The sequence below is a fragment of the Rattus norvegicus genome, chromosome 9 (assembly GCF_036323735.1).
Source record: "Rattus norvegicus strain BN/NHsdMcwi chromosome 9, GRCr8, whole genome shotgun sequence".
Lineage (NCBI taxonomy): Eukaryota > Metazoa > Chordata > Mammalia > Rodentia > Muridae > Rattus > Rattus norvegicus.
In genome coordinates, this window is record NC_086027.1 from 44,271,236 (window position 1) to 44,288,161 (window position 16,926).

Consider the following 16,926-nt stretch of genomic DNA (forward strand, 5'->3'; position numbering starts at 1 on the left):
CAGTGTGAAGTGGTCATGTGGCAGTGTGAAGTGGTCATGTAGCAGTGTGACATAGTTATACAGCGGTGTGAAGTGGTCATGTGGCAGTGTGAAGTGGTCGTGTAGCAGCGTGACACAGTCATGCAGCGGTGTGAAGTGGTCATGTGGCAGTGTGAAGTGGTCATGTAGCAGTGTGACATAGTCATGCAGCAGTGTGAAGTCATGTGGCAGTGTGAAGCTGTCATGTGGCAGTGTGAAGTAGTCATGCAGCAGTGTGAAGTGGTCATGTGGCAGTGTGAAGTGGTCATGTAGCAGTGTGACATAGTTATACAGCGGTGTGAAGTGGTCATGTGGCAGTGTGAAGTGGTCATGTAGCAGCGTGACACAGTCATGCAGCGGTGTGAAGTGGTCATGTGGCAGTGCGAAGCGGTCATGTAGCAGTGTGACACAGTCATGCAGCGGTGTGAAGTGGTCATGTGGCAGTGTGAAGCGGTCATGTAGCAGTGTGACACAGTCATGCAGCAGTGTGAAGTGGTCATGTGGCAGTGTGAAGCGGTCATGTAGCAGTGTGACACAGTCATGCAGTGGTGTGAAGTGGTCATGTGGCAGTGTGAAGCGGTCATGTAGCAGTGTGACACAGTCATGCAGCGGTGTGAAGTGGTCATGTGGCAGTGTGAAGCAGTCGTGTAGCAGCGTGACACAGTTATGCAGCGGTGTGAAGTGGTCATGTGGCAGTGTGAAGCGGTCATGTAGCAGTGTGACACAGTCATGCAGCGGTGTGAAGTGGTCATGTGGCAGTGTGAAGTTAGTCATGTAGCAGTGTGACAGTCATGCAGCACTGTGAGGCAGTCATGGGGCAGTGTGAAGCAGTGTTGCCGGCCTGTGCCTGCCACTGCTAACAGGTGTGCCTACTCTGTGGTAGCTAGGAAGCAAAGGGAGAGGGGAAGAAGTTGTGTTCCTCTCTCTTCTCAGGGTACATCACGAATGCCCTAACCTCCTCCCCAGTAGGCCCCCCCCCATGCAGGCTTCACCACCTTCTGACAACGCACAGACTTGGGTCCATGCCCTTAATGCAAAAGGCTTTCAGGTGCACTTCACCTATAAATCCCAGCAACTTGGATTTTTTTAAAACACACTGAGAAGAAAGTGGAAATTTGCTTCAGTGTAGAAGCATCACACAAGGCAGGCCTCTGTTCTGGTGCCACCCTTGGGGCAGGGGTAGAGTCTGCCTCTCTTGCCTGGGTTCTCCTTGGAAACAGAGAGTAGAGACCTGGCTTTGAAGGTTGAAGAAGGATTGGACTCCAGGGAAATTGAAGAAGCCGTTTAATGAAAACAGTTGTCAGCTTATTTGTAAGAGCAGCTTGAAGCCAGGGTCAAGATGTGTGGTGCTTTGAATATGCTTGGCTCAGGGAGTGGTGCTATTAGGAGGTGTGGCCGTGTCAGAGTAGGTGTGGGCTTATTGGAGGAAGTGTGTCACTGTGGGGGTGGGCTTTGAAACTCCACCCAGTGTGGAAGAGCTAGTCTTTCCCTATCAGTCTTTAGATGAAGAGGTAGAACTCTCAGCTCCTCCTGCACCATGCCTGCCTGGATGCTGCCATGCTCCCACCTTGATGATAACGGACTGAACCTCTGGACCTGTAAGCCAGTCCCAGTTAAATGTTGTCCTTCTAAGACTTGCCTTGATCATGGTGTCTGTTACAGCAGTAAAACCCCAACTAAGACACCAGAGTATACTGGTGCCCAAGAAACTAGAAACCTTATGTAAAAATAGGATCAAAAGGCTTAGGTGTGGAAGTGGCCCTCATTTCTCCTAAGCACAGAAGATGAAGTTGTTATAATAGAGCAGCTAGCTAGGGAATGGTACCATCAACCAAGGCATCACTCGCATTCACGTCTGTACTGCTCTTTTGATCAAGCAGGTGGCCAAATTAGCTTGTGTCTCACATTGTTGGCTGGTGGAGAGGGACTTGCTTGTGGCTATAACACCTGTGGCTGGTTGCAATCAGGATCTATAGCAAATCAGCTTTGGAAAGTTACAAGTCAGTTACATAGTAAGAGGGTGGTTGGCCTTGCCTATGGTCATATCTCATTCATGGCTATTCTGGATAACAGGGAGGTGCGGCTCTAATGGAAATGGGTAGCTAGGCTTGAGAAACTATGGCAACTGGCTGATCTCAATGATAACGACGGCTCTGAGCTGAATGCATGTGGACCAAATTATTTATAGGTATGCACATATCCCGACACTAACTCTAATTCTAGCTTGCTCTGTTCCGGGGGAGTTAATACACAGAGACAGCTGGGAACTGGCAAAGAAAATAACCTGCTAAGCACAGCACGTATCTTGGTGGAACAGGAAGGATCGTTAGCCTGTCACTCCACCCACACACCTGCTGCCAAAACTCAGGGTGTGCATGTGTACATGTGTGGGCAATGTCAAGGTCAGTCTACGATCCTCCCACTTCCCCAGCTTCTGCAACTGGTGATGCTTTTGTCTGTTCAGCTACCTCTGCGGCCAGAAGGTGTCTTCTGTCTGAAGAGCACGAAGCCTTTTTAACAGTTACAGAGTCACCAAGGAAAGAATTTGATAGCCCAGAGAGTGCTGATGTGAGGTTTTGAGCAGATGGGGAATATATTCCTGTCTATAAAGCTTCTTTGACCTGTGGGAGATTGGTCTCATGCTGCTTGTATTCAAATGCTAAATACTGGTCCCCAAGATCTGGTTGTTCTTCTGATGAGGAGATCCTTAGGGACCATAAACCTCACATACACCAAATGATGCTCTGTAACCATGCTCCCCAAGTTTATTGGTCAATATAAGACTAACGCCTGTGATTGAGCGATAGGTAGAGGGAGGCAGATTTTCATTTACTTGGCTCTGGATGCAGGAAGAGAGAAGCAAGGAGAGAAGAAAGGAGATGGAGAGAGGAGGAAGCCACCACGAGAGGAGATGGACCCTGAGCACATGGCCAGGAGAAATAGCAAGTAACAGGGACATATGTCTGTCATGTAAGCTAAAATAGGGGAAAAAAACTCTACCAAATAAAGCATTGTTAGAAATTATAGGATTAAGCCCAGTGGTAGTGGTGCATAACTTTAATCCCAGAACTCTGGAGGCAGAGGCAGGCAGATCACTGTGAGTTTGAGGCTGACCTTCAGTGAGTTCCAGGACAGACAGGGCTACACAGAGACACCCTGTTCCACAAACAAACAAACAAGCCAAACCAAAATCAGAAAACCTAGGAGTTACAGAAAGGAGAAAAGGGAATTAGAAAACACTCAAGAAAATCCCCCCAAGTGTAACATCCACATCTTAGGAACTCATTTGGCAAGCGTTCAGTTCAATGGGTGAAAAGCAAATTCAAGTTAATTATGGGTGTCTTAGTTAGGGTTTTACTGCTGTGAAGAGACACCATGACCAAGACAACTCTTATAAGAACATTTAATTGGGGCTGGCTTACAGGTTCAGAGGTTCAGTCCATTATCATCAAGGTGGGAGCATGGCAGCATCCAGACAGACATGGGGCTAGAGGAGTTGAGAGTTCCACCTCTTGTTCTGAATGCAACTAGGAGAAGACTGGCTTCCAGGTAGCTAGGATGAGGGTTTTAAAGCTCATACCCACAGTGACACACCTACTCCTAATGGTGCCACTCCCTGGACCAAGCATATTCAAAGCACCATAATGGGTATGTTTCAGAACACCAAGAACAAAGCTAAAAGTTTCCAGGGGTGGGGGGAATGGGAGAAGCCACAGTAGGACTGCAGAGATGGCTCAGTGGGTGAAGCACATGTTCTGCAAACATTAGGACCTGACTTTGGATCCCCAAGACCCATGTCAAATGGGATGAAATGTTTGAGATTCTAAGTGTTTTTACAGTGAGATGCAATGGAAACAGGAGAGTCCATGGAGATCATGCTGGCCTGGTGTACTTAGCAGCAGAGGACAAAAGACTTAGAAGGTGGGGACAGATGACAGAGGTTGTCCTCTGATCCCCATGTGCATGCTGTGCCCTCTGACCTCCATGTGCATGCTATGGTGGTTTAAATAGGAGTGGCCCCCAGAGACTCATGTGTTTGAATGCTTGGCCCATTGGGAGTGGCACTATTAGGAGGTGTGGCCTAGTTAGAGGAAATGTGTCACTATGTGGGCGGGCTTTGAGGTCTCCTGTGTTCAAGCTCAGTGTGACACAGTCTTCTCCTGCTTCTTGTGGGTCAAGTAAGCCAGCCCCAATTCAATGTCTTCTTTTATAAGAGTTGCTGTGGTCACGGTGTCTCTTCACAGCAATGAAATCGTAACAAAGACACACGAGTACCCACCTAATTCCACATAAATATCATTTATTAAAAAAATATACATATAATGAAAAAGGACTTGAAGACGGTAGAGAAAGCAGCAGTGCTTTCACAATACTGAGGGGAAGTTATTCCTAACCTAGAGTTTCGAGCTCAGTAAAAATGATCAGTCAAATTTAAGATAGGAGAGAGTCGTTTCAGACACTGGCGGTGTGTGGAACTTTACCTAAAGAAGCTTCTACAATAGAAATTATATAGCAAAGCCAGAGTCAACGGAGAAAGAGAGAAATGATCTGAGAAAGCCCAGGACAAAGCCCATGCACGAAGCAAGCAACGCTCAACAGAGGCAGAAAAGGAGCCAGGAGCACAGTATTGAAAGGGAAAACGAGAGGCAGACACATTAGGAATGCCTTTGACGGTGTAGAAAACACACTGAGCTGGGGAGATGGCTCAGTGGTTAAGAGCACTGGCTGTGCCTCCAGAGGTGCTGAGTTCAAATCCCAGCAACTACATGGTGGCTCACAACCATCTGTAAAATGGGATCTGATGCCCTCTTATAGTGTGTGTGAAGACAGCTACAGTGCACTCTTAAATAAATATCATTAAAAAAGAAAAGAAAATACACGGTTTGTTTTCACTACTCACAGTGTAAGCCACAACAGTCCTAGAAACGAAAAAGGAGCAGTTTAAAGACGCGCTTACATGGTCAACTCCAGGAAAAACAAAATGTTATGTAAGGAAGGATTCCTTAAACTATTGAGCTCAGTTGTAGTTATTATCTGGGTGTATTTGTGTGCGGTGTGTGGGTACACGCGTGCATGGTTGGACATGCATGTGTACGTGTGTGCACGTGGAGGTCAGAGGCTGATGTTAGGGGGCTATTACTCATATTACTCAATCACTCTCCATTTTACATACTGCGGCGGGGTCTCCCACTTGAGCCTAGACTACATCACTGATTGGTTTAGCCTAGCTAGTTGGCGGCTGGCTCTGCGAATCTTCAGTCCATCTGAACTCCAGTTTTCACGATTATTCAGCCGTGCTTTACCTGCCCCGCCCACCCTGCCTTGCTCCCTCAGCCCTGTTTACATCTTTATCGTGTGAACGCAGCATCGATCGAATAAAATAAGAGGAAGGGTAGTGAACGCTTCCTTCACACGAGGGAGACATTTGCAGATATCTTAGCTGGGATAGGGCTGGGACTACTCAGCGTCTACACTCAGGGTTTCTTTCCCTTCCTGTGTTCCAGCAATCTTGCCGGGACGAGGCAGGTCAGTCTAGCTGTTTGATTGGACAGCTTTATTTCCCTTTTGGTCTGCAGTGAGCAGGCCCCACATGGCCAGATTGGGAGTCTGGGAAGGACTGCCCACATTGTTCCTGCGTCCTTCCGAGACTGCCTGCCTGACTCTGAGGAAGTCATACAATGAAAACAGGTCTGCTATAAGGGGGACACAGACACTGAAGGTCTGCATTCTTGTGTCACAAAATAGTGAGTTAGACCTAGGGCATGTGGAGAGGGGCAGAAAACTGGAAATCAGATAGTGGAACTGTGTGAGTGAGGTGGGAAACCAGTCACTCAAAGCCTGACCAGAAGTGAGTTCTACCAATCTGTCAGTGCTCAGAAGGCCACAGGGCCAAGACTTTGGTTCCTTCCTTCCTTCCTTCCTTCCTTCCTTCCTTCCTTCCTTCCTTCCTTCCTCCCTCCCTCCCTCCCTCCCCCCACCCCCTCTCTCTTCAGTTCACTAGGCCACTCCCAGGAGCACCAGATGAGACCTTGTGCCAGACAGATGCTACCACAAATCCAGCACACAACAAACAAACAAACAAACAAACAAACAAACAAACAACATCTCTACTTGAAGAAAATCAAGTCGAGGACAGAGCCCAGTAATGGAACACTTGTCTGTTCTGGATGAGGGCATTGATGTAATAATCCCTAAGACCACAACTCAGAAGAAAGGGGCTGTGCAGGGGTAGGGTTGGGGTGGGGCCATCGGAAAGAGGGAGAGAGGGACACAGCAGCTAGGAAACTTTTTAGTCGGTTGTTTCTGTGGCCACTCTCCTGGCTGGCTTTTTAAAACTCCGCACAAGCTAGAGTTGTCTAGGAAGTTATCAATTTAGAAAAACAAAACAAAACAAAGACAAAACAAAACAGAAAACTATCCCCCCTCAAAAAAAAAACCCACTCCAAACCAACTAAATAAACAACAACAACAACAACAACAACAACAACAACAAAACAACCCACTTCCACCAAATTGCTATAGGAAAATCTGTGGGAGCGTTTTCTTAATGAGTGATTGGTGTGGAGGGCCCAGCCCACTGTGTATGTTTCCAATCCTGGGCAGAAGAGCAGATGGAGCAAGTCATGGGGAGCAAGGTGGTAAGCAGCATCCCTCCACGGCTTAAGCTTTAGTTCCTGTCCCGGGGTCCTGACTTGATTACTGTACTGAGTCCATGCCCTGACTTCCATTGGTGCTGAACTGTGACCTCATAGGTTGTGGTACTTCATCATTGAAGTAGAAACCCTAACCAAGTAGAAAGTAGGCAATTTATAACAATTGAAATTTATTTATAAAAATTTGTTCTTGCAATTCCAGAGGCAAGGAAGTCTAAAATCAAGGTTCAGTATTTGGTTAAGACCTAGTCTCCACAGCTGGGTCGTGGTGACACACACCTTTAATCCCAGCACTCAGGAGGCAGAGGCAGAGGCAGATGGATCTCTGTGAGTTCAAAGCCAGTCTTGTCTATAGAGCTAGTTCTAGGCCAGCCAAGGCTACACAAAGAAACCCTGACTCAAAACATGCCCCTCTCCCAAATAATAATAAAAAAATTAGAAACAGGGAGAGAGAGGGAGACAGAGAGAGAGAGGGAGAGAGAGACAGAGACAGAGAGACATAGAGAGACACAGAGAGAGACAGAGAGACACAGAGAGACACAGAGAGAGACACAGAGAGACACAGAGACAGAGAGACAGAGAGAGACTGACTTCTGGTTCTTCCAGGCTACAATTCTAAAAAGGAAAAAGAAAATCTAGTCTCCATGACTCATAGATAGTGTTAACAGTTTCTTTTTTTTTTTTTTTTTGGTTCTTTTTTTTTTGGAGCTGGGGACCGAACCCAGGGCCTTGCGCTTCCTAGGCAAGCGCTCTACCACTGAGCTAAATCCCCAACCCCGTGTTAACAGTTTCTTAGCAGGAAGCAATGTTGAATGCTTAAATGGAAAATCAGAAAACAGAATGCTGTGAGGAGTCCCTGTATCTCTGTGTCTCTGTCTCTCTTTCTGGTTCTTTTTTTTTTTTTTCCGGAGCTGGGGACCGAACCCAGGGCCTTGCGCTTCCTAGGCAAGCGCTCTACCACTGAGCTAAATCCCCAACCCCATCTGTCTCTCTTTTTGTCTCCCTCACTGTCTCTATGTCTCTATCTCTGTCTTTGTCTTTCTGTCTCTGTCTCTCTCTGTGCATATGAATATGCACATATGTGTGCCTGTGTCAATGTATGTAGAGGCCAGAGAAAGCATCAGATGTCTTTCTCCATTCCTCCCTGCCTGGCTGCTTCAGACTCTCCAACTGTACTAGTGGTTCATGATTTTGACTAGTCTGGATTGGCCAGTGACTTCCTGAGATTCACCTGTTTCTGTCCCGCAGTGCAGGGGTTACAGACAAGTACAGCCAGGTCTGTCTTTGACATGAATGTTGAAGATTCAGACTCAGGCCTTCGTGATTGCACAGTAAGCACTCTTACTCACATCACTGAACCATCTTGCCAGCCCTGTGAAGCCTCTTTTGTAAGGGCTTTAATGTTGTGACAAGGGAGGAGCCCAGTGGGTTAGTGACCTCACATGGGCCCCCTGAGTCACATGACTGTGGGAGGAATTAAAGTTTTAAAGCACGGCAGACCCTAAGGTAAGAACAATACAAAACCCTTTTGTTGACATCAGCAAAGAAATATTCTGTCTTGATCTTGAGAGTGTTTGGAGAGAGGGAAAAAAAAAATCCTGACCTGAAGTCTTTTGTTGTATGAATTTGTAGTTCTATAAGTAGAAAAACCAAACTTGATTATGATGCTTAATACATTTTAAACAAAATGGGGTCTTGGCACTGGGCAGATAGCTCAGTATGAGGATCTGAGTTGAAATTCCTAGCACCCGAATGAAAGAAAGACATGGGGGTATCTTAGGGTTATCATTGGAAAGGGTTTACTTAGCTTACACTTCCATATCATTGTTGGTCATCAAAGGAAGTCAGGTCAGGAACTCGAGCAGGAGCTGATGCAGAGGGATGCTGCCTATTGGCTTGCTCTCCATGGCTTGCTCAGCCTGCTTTCTCATAGAGCCCAGGAACACCAGCCCAGGGTGGGTCAATCACTAATTAAGGAAATGCCCTGGAGTTGGATCATATAGAGACATTTTCTCAATTGACAATCCCTCCTCTCAAGGACTCTACATTGTTTCAACTTGACATAAAACTAAGTGTAGCCAGCACAGACAGTGCATTCTGTAACTCCAGAATGTTATAGAACTCCTAGCAGATCCCTAGCCTTGCCATACACCACCACCAAACACCCCAGATTGGCAGAGCCCCCCTGGAAAACCCTCATGAAATAAATTCTAATTCTTTCTGCAGTTTTTTTTAAAAACAAAACTAAAAGCACAAAACTCACAATGAATTATTATGAGACCACAAAAAGACAGGAAAAAAAGGTAAACAGGAGACTCAAGGCTTAGGCAGACAAAGAGCAAGAAGTGTTTAACATTAAACATTTTGTTGTTGTTGTTTTGTTTGAGTCTTAGAAACATAGAGAATCCAAAAGAGACAAGGCTGGGGCTGGTGCTCTGTGGAATAACACTTGCCTAGCAAACACAAGATCCTAGTTTCCAGCACCAGTACTACAAAAAGAAGAACCAAAAGATACAGTTTTATAGAAAAATAAGAGAAAAAGAAAAAAAAAGTTGATGTCAGGAAAGACAGGTAAAGAAGACAGGCAGTAAAGAAATTCTCTGAAGTGAATTATATAATAACTAATGTTCAAAGCTCAGCAAAACAGGAAAGGTCACAAAACGAGTAAGGGGAAAATGAAAGATTATATCTAAACCAGTTCAAAAAGATTTTTTTCTTTTTCTTTTTCTTTTCTTTTCTTTTTTTTTTTTTTTTTTTTTTTTGGAGCTGAGGACCGAACCCAGGGCCTTGCGCTTGCTAGGCATCAAAAAGATTTTTTAAAGATTATTATTTATTTTAATGTGTATGGATGTTTGCCTGCATGTATGTGTGTGTGTGTGTGTGTGTGTGTGTGTGTGTGTGTGTGTGTACCATGTGCATGCAGTACCTGTAGAGACCAGAAGAGGGCACTGGATTCTTTAAGCTGCAGTTTTAGACAGGTGTTAGTCCTCATGTAGGTGCTGAGACTCCAACCTGAGTCCTTTTCAAGAGCAGCAAGTGCTTTTAACCACTGAACTACCTTCAGCAGCACCCCACCACCGCCAACATTTTTTTTAAAAGTTTAAAACAGAAAACATTTTGAGAGAGATAGAGAGTCACCAAAAAGAGAACGAGGAACTTGAACAGAGGCTTCAGAAGGGATAATGTAGAAAAGGGAGGAGCAGGCGACATCTGCAGAGATAAGGCGTGAACATATTCTACAACAGTTTGAAGGCAGCAAACCTCAGATCCAAGAAGGTGGTGGGCATAATGTTTTCATACATTGCTAACTTTATCCTTGTGTCATTCAAATGCTGACTTCTCTGCCCTCATACCTTGTTTCAATCCGGACGAGATGTTTTAATACTTACACCAAGAATCTCCTGTCTCAAAACCAACTTCTGTACCTCGAAGGGTGCAGCCAACTAGACTGGTGATATTTGAACATGAAAGTCTAAATTATACAAACAGCCTACACAGTGCAGGGGAGTTTACCTGTAATTCCAGTGTGAAGGCTGAAGTGGGGGTTTCCCAGAGCCAGCTGGTTACCCAGCCAAAGCAGCTCCAGACCTTCCACAGACATGGTAGGCAATGATAATGGGAGACAAGTTGACCTTCACGCATAGGCAAATATGCAAAGTTGTGTGTGCACCAGGCGCAATTGCATGAAGCAAACAGACCAAACAAACTAATGCAGAACTTCCAGATGGGGTGTGTCAGTGTTCTTCAGGGAGAGAGGAGAGGAAGACACTAAGGATGTTTGAAAAAAGCCTTAAGGAATCAAATAATTTTATATTTCCATAAAATTACACCCAATACAATACATATATGTATATGTATTGTGTGTTTTGAGTATATATTTTATTTGTTTTTTTTTGTTATTGTTGTTGTTGTTTTCAATACATTCCCACCGGTTTCCCTTCCCTCCACTCTTCCCAAATCCCTCCCATCTCTCCTCTCCCCCAGATCCATTTGTCCTCCAGTGTCCCTTCAGAAAAGAGCAGGCCTCCCAGGGATATTGTCTGGACGTGACATACAAGAGACGATAAAAGTAGACACAAACCTTTATATCAAGACCGAGTGAGGTAACCCAGCAGGAGAAAAAGGGCTCCAAAAGCAGACGAAGGAGTCTGAGACACACACACTCTCACTGTTAGGAGTCCCACAGAAACACCAAGCTAACAATCGTAATGCATGCGCAGAGGACCTAGTGGAGACCCACACAGGCTCTGCTTTGGTCTCCATGAGCCCCTATGAATCCTGACTAGTTGCTGTCTGTGGGCTGCATTCTCCTTGCCTCCTGGACACTTATCTCCTACATTTCTTCCTCCCCCTCTTCCATGGAGTTCCAGAGCTCCAAGGGGAGGGAAGGACCCAGTGAAGGTCTCCAATTTGGGATCTCTCTCCACCTACTGTTTGGCTAAGGATAGCTCTGCATCTGGTCACATCGACTGCCACTGGAAGGAGGTGGGTTGGGCTAGGTGTCTATGAGTATATAAGAATAACATTAGGAATCATTTTATTAATTTTTTTCTATTCTTAAATTAAGTTATCTCACTTGGCCTGACAGTGCTTCCCAAAAGAACCATAGACTATCTAACAAAAATCCCAGGATCAGGGGTTGGGGATTTAGCTCAGTGGTAGAGCACTTGCCTAGTAAGCGGAAGGCCCTGGGTTCGGTTCTCAGCTCCGAAAAAAAGAAAAAAAAATCCCAGGATCAGACATAAGAAACTCCCTTTCAAGTTGTTGATCAAGGGAACCCAAGGGACTCCCCCTAAAATATAGGTCATTGCTATTGTCCTTGGTCACCTTCCAGAGTTTGATGGTAACTCCCTATTTTAGAAGACACCACACACTTCAACAGAGGACTCAGAAGGTTTGAGTATTACCTGAGAGCCTGCTTCCTAAGATCTAGCTTTCATAGTACCAGAAGGTGCTATGCGAACTACCAAGGGAGGGAGGCAACCAGCAGTACCAGCCAGCTGTGATGCCTCTTCTATGGCCAGCCTGACAAGGTAACATTCAAGATGAAATAGTGGCTCTCATGTCACTGTGGTAACCAGCAGCCGACTGACTGCATTCAAGGCCCTCTCAACAGAAGGGAAATCAGGCCTAGTACTGGAGATCTTACCAGCTGATCAGGGCCAGTAAAGCTGTGGATCTTAAAGGAGAGCTTACTACCACTACTTTTCCAGAGCAACCTAATTCCTAATTGCACTTTCAAACAGACCCTTCTACCTACAGATGAGTGTGGCTCTCACTTTGCATCAGAGAACATGGGGAAACGCTGATAACTGGAATGTTGTTTTTCAATGTTTTCTGTTTCTTCTCAGGGGCACCATTAAACAAAGTTCTGATCATTAGCTGAAACTCCAGTTGTTAGTGTTTTCCCAGCGTTTCTTCGTGTCTCTGCATGTACACATTCCAAAAATCTCATTATTACATTGTAGGTTGATGTCTATATACAGGTGAAGGCTGGCACAAGTTAGGTCAAGGCCATGATTGGACAGTAAAAAAATAAGGCGGGGACAAAGCTTTTGTAAGGCAGAGGAGAAGGAAGGAGAATCAAGATGGAGACAGAGCAGGATGACTTAGATCCGGGTCGTCTTGAATTGCCAAGGTAGCTGGGATGGATTTCTATAGGCAAACTTATCTTATTAGGTGGGCAGTTTATATCTTTATCAATTGGTTGTGAGTTTATTGTGTGGATGTATTGTGACTGAGAATTTAACGTATGAATCTGATTGTTGGCTTACAGTTTGTTGAGTCCTGATTTTAATGGATTGTTGGGAGTTTATACCATAACTGTTAGGGGGTGGATACTGGAAATGTGAACAGAGTCCACAGTAAGTGAGCCTGAGAAAGGCGGTCTCTGTATGGAACTGGCATAGGAGCACCTGCCTGGGTCAGAGAGTACTTGGGGGCGAGGTGGAGCTGCTGAGATCAATTAGCACCAGTTCCAATGGCCCCATGGAACCAGAACTAGTGAGAGCACGACCATAAGGGTATGAGCAGGAACCGGTTGCACCCTTTTTTATTTTTACCACAACATTACACCCAGCAAAAGTTATTCCATTGTGTCAATTACTATTGTTAACTTTTTTCTATTTCTCTAATTACTAATTAACCTGATTCGCCTTTTGATAAGAGATGACACTAGGGATGTTGTCAGTATAAGAATACCATTTTGAAATAGATATGAAACTATTTCAGTGGATAAGGTCAACTTACTTAGAATATCTCAGTGCAAATTGTGTAAAGGTACAGACATTTCAATGACACAAACATGTTACCTAGAGGAAAATACACACTTAACTGTCATCAGAAATTTAAAATCCTATCAGGGCACTAAAGAAAATGGAGATTTTTTTGTTTTGTTTTGTTTTGTTTTTTTCTGTAATCTTGTATGGCTTCTCATTCGTATGAACTAATTTTTTATATACATTTATTTTCTTCACTTCTTGTTTAAGAATTTACTTATTTAGCTTTTGTGATTAAAGAACCAGATAAAATTTAAACGTAAAGTTTAAAACGGCTGGGGAGACAGGTCAGTCAGTAATGTGCTTACAGACAAGCATGAAGACCTGAGTTCAATTCCCAGCTCAATGCAAAAAAGCCAGGTGTGTGTGTGTGTGTGTGTGTGTGTGTGTGTGTGTCTTGAAATCCTAGTGCTAGTGCATGGTGGATCCTGCAGCTCACTGGCCAGCCAAACTAACTGAATCTGCCAGTCCTGGGTTTTAGGGAGGATCCTTCTCTCAAAATTGAAGTGAACGGTGTCTGAGGAAAGACAGTCATAGTGGCCTCTGGCTTCTACACAAACCCGTATCCATGTGCGTTCTATTTGCATGCACATGTGTACCCTCACATACATGAACATGCATATGCACACAAAAAAATAAAAAAACTATTTACTGTTTAAAATATGACAGAACAGTCTAAACTGTAATAAAATTTAAAAGAAACCGCTGGTAAGCCACTCCATCGGATAGTCTATTTGGGATTGGACAGGTTATCCTTCTGCACGGGTCTCTTCCAAGGACTAGAACGCCTCTCTCCATGCCCACCCCTAGTCTTATGGTTTCTCCTCCCCACCCAACCACCATTCACCTCAAACTGACACTACTGAAGTTTGTTTTTGACAGACAATCCCAACTCTGTCAGCCTTCCTCAGCAGTATGGAGCAGTATGGCGACCTATGCCTTCTTCCCCAAGACCCCTTAGATGTGGGCTCCTCATGGCTGCAGACCCCGACTCTGCAAGTCCACTAATGCAGCTGATCCACTAGCACCATAGACTTCTGGCTCATTTGGTCTCATGGTGTAGGAAATCTGAAAGGGATATGGACAGAGAATTGGCCCTCAGGGCAATCCAGTAGCTAGGGAAACAGTGCCAGAAAAGAAAAGAGAGAACACAGTTTCAGTCACACTTCAAATATAGCAGGAAGCTTGCAAGACAGCTCAGCCATTAACGAGCCTGCCACACCACTCATGGGTGTCTGGGTTTGAATCTCCAGCATCCACATAAAATCCAGGTACCACAGTACAGGTCTGGAATCCTATGGCTGTGTGTGTGTGTGTGTGTGTGTGTGTGTGTGTGTGTGTGTGGTGGGGAAGTGTTGGGCAAGAGGATGATCCTTGGTCAATGAAACCAACCAGACCAACTAAATGCATGTCCAGGGCTCAGCCAGAGGCCCTGTCCAGAAACAATAACAAAGTGGGACACTCAACCTTTGGCTTCCACAGGCAACTCCTGCACATGTGCACACATCCACGCTGGGTACCACGCACTTAATGGGAGGTTTGTGTAGCTAAGCTAGTCACTGTGGAGAAAGCAGCTATCTAGAAGTGGATCATCTCCTTGGCTGGCAGACCTTGTCAGGGAGTCCCTCTCGACTCGGTTGACTGATTATAGAGAAGTTTCAACTGGTTATGGCTTAACCAAAGCACTGCAGACCAAACGGTTGGAAATACCTTGAGTGCTGGGGCTTTTTAGATATAGGACAGAGAGGGTGACTTCTGCCTCAAGGAGAGGCTTGGCCTTTGTCAGTCACTGGCCCTCTTGTTCCCTGGATCTCAGACTAATCCTAACTGACTCCTCTGGCTTTGTGCCCACTCAACCTTGCAGCTAGCCCCCTGTTGAGACCAGCCTTTCACAAACAGAAGCATTTGAGCTCCCCACCCATGGCTCTACCCGGCGAAGGTGACAAGTCCACTTAAACGGTAGCAGAATTTCTTCACCCTTTATCTCCACCTTCCAGATCAGCCCTGGACACTGGACCAACCTGGGAGTCCTGTCCTCAGTTCTGTGGGAGGGGCTCCCCAAATCGCGTCTGTTTGGTCTTCAAGACTGAGGCAGGGGATAGCACCAAAGACCACACAGTAAGTGCCTGGAAGGGAAATGTCTCTTATTTTATGATTTTTCTTCCAAGAATAAAATCAAAATGAAATCAGCTCCAAGAAGGGGACATAAGGAAGATCCTAGACTACCCCACTTTGCCTCCCCACATCGACTTGCTCCTTTTTCAAGCCTCAGAACCCAGAGTCTTCAGTAGAACTTCTAGAGAGGCTGCGTGTGACATCGTCTTTTGGAGAGAGCTGGAGTCAGCGGGCCCTGGACCTTCGGGATGCAAGAGGGCGGGGCACCCACACCTGTAGTGTCCGGATACACCGGACGCCTCGGACTGGGGACCACAGGGGTTTAGGGATGCAAAACCCACAGCATTATGGGAGCATCTAGGTGGGCAGAAGGAGAGAGATAGAACAAAGCCAGCAATTCTTGGCGACGGCGGCGCAGTGGCGGCAGAGTCCCCTCGCTCCTCCGCTGCTCGCCAGCGTCCTCCGGTCCCCGCCCTCCCAAGCGCGGCGGAGCTCCGGCTGGTGGTGCCCGCGGGTGCCCGGAGGCCCGCCCCCCACGGCGGCGCGGAACCTGGAGCTGGCCGTGGTGCTGACGCGAGGCTCGGGCGCGCACTCGCTGCCTGGCTCGGGCAGGGCCGCGCCCTGCGACACTCCCCAGCCCCGGCGGTAAGTGGCTGAGGCCCCGAGAGGCTGCGTTGGTCCCTGCCTCGCTAGTCCTCGTCGGGAGCTAGGGGGACCGGGGAATTATTGAGTGCGCTTTCTGCGATGGGTGGGAGAGAGAAGGGGCCCCAGATGAGCACTCCATCCACTCCGCTGCGCCCAGAGAGGATGCTCGGGGCCTGGGGCTGAGCGCAGTTATTGGGTTAGGTTTGGGTTAGGGAATGGGAGAAACCCTGTCACCGAGACGAAGGGTCTGGGAAGATTATAGTGGTCCATCTGTCCACTTGGCAGGGCTCCCTCAGAAGACGTGGGCCAGGACCTCCACCCATAGGGCCCATTGTCTCCACAGTGTGGGAGTGGGTGGTTCTCACTGCAGATTCTATTTCTGCTTTATTACCATCCCCATCCCCATCCCCACCCCCACCGCAGAACACGAGAGCTTTCCCATCTCACTTGGGCCTCCACCACACCAGCAACAAGGCATGGCATACTGCCACAGAGACAAACTACTGCCCCCTAGCCTTCGCTACCTCATCCCAGTCCCAATGAAGTCACTGGTCAAGGTACCTCACCTAGGGCTGTTCTTCTTTAAACCTAACACCTCTCCATAGTTAACAGCCTGCCGTGACTTGCCAGGATTTGGGGCGGGGGTGGGGGTGGGGTGGGGGGTGGGGCGTGCATTTCAAATGCTGAAACTACCCTCTGTGTGGTCACTTGAGGGCTTGTTTTTCTCCTTAATTCTGCTCTATAAGATCATTTTTTCCCCACCAGAAGAAAAGAAGGTATAGTATTACATCCCACGGGGGAAAAGAAAACCCTAGATAGCTGATCTAAAATTAATCACTATATGGAAAAATAGAGGGGTCGCTTCATGAAGTATTCATTTTGTAGTCAACTCTTATCCTGGTGTGCTGAGTGTCAGAGGCAGCAGACATGGACGTCTCTGTGACCGCCTTTCTGCTGACCTCCAGTGTAGTTCCTGATTCACACCCCCTCCCCCCTTCTCTCTTGCCCCAATTTTCCGCTTTCACCTGTGGTTCCTCGTACTTCTTCCAGGGTCCCGAGGTCAGCTATGACCTCCTTACTGATCTCCTGGCCTGTTTCCATTGCTTGTTCAGTCATCACTCTATCCATGTTTAGACATTTAAATGTCTCTTTTCCTTGTCCCTGGAGCCTTTTGCAGGGTGCGTCTACTGTCTAGAATATGCTTCTTGTGTCTTCTG

At 46.5% G+C, this 16,926-nt stretch overlaps 1 protein-coding gene and 1 pseudogene across 2 annotated transcripts in view; both read left to right on the forward strand.

Moving 5' to 3' along the window:
• Window positions 1–809: 809 nt before the first annotated feature.
• Rcbtb1-ps1 (RCC1 and BTB domain containing protein 1, pseudogene 1) lies at window positions 810–15,425 on the forward strand (annotated as a pseudogene).
• Window positions 15,039–16,926, forward strand: part of Amer3 (APC membrane recruitment protein 3) — an 11,973-nt gene continuing 10,085 nt past the window's right edge. Inside the window, exon 1 of one of the 2 annotated variants that reach the window (XM_006244725.5) lies at window positions 15,039–15,709. The gene's annotated coding sequence lies outside the window, so the exon portion shown is untranslated. The remainder of the gene's footprint in view (window positions 15,710–16,926) is intronic. The other variant, NM_001399352.1, reaches the window with a different exon arrangement.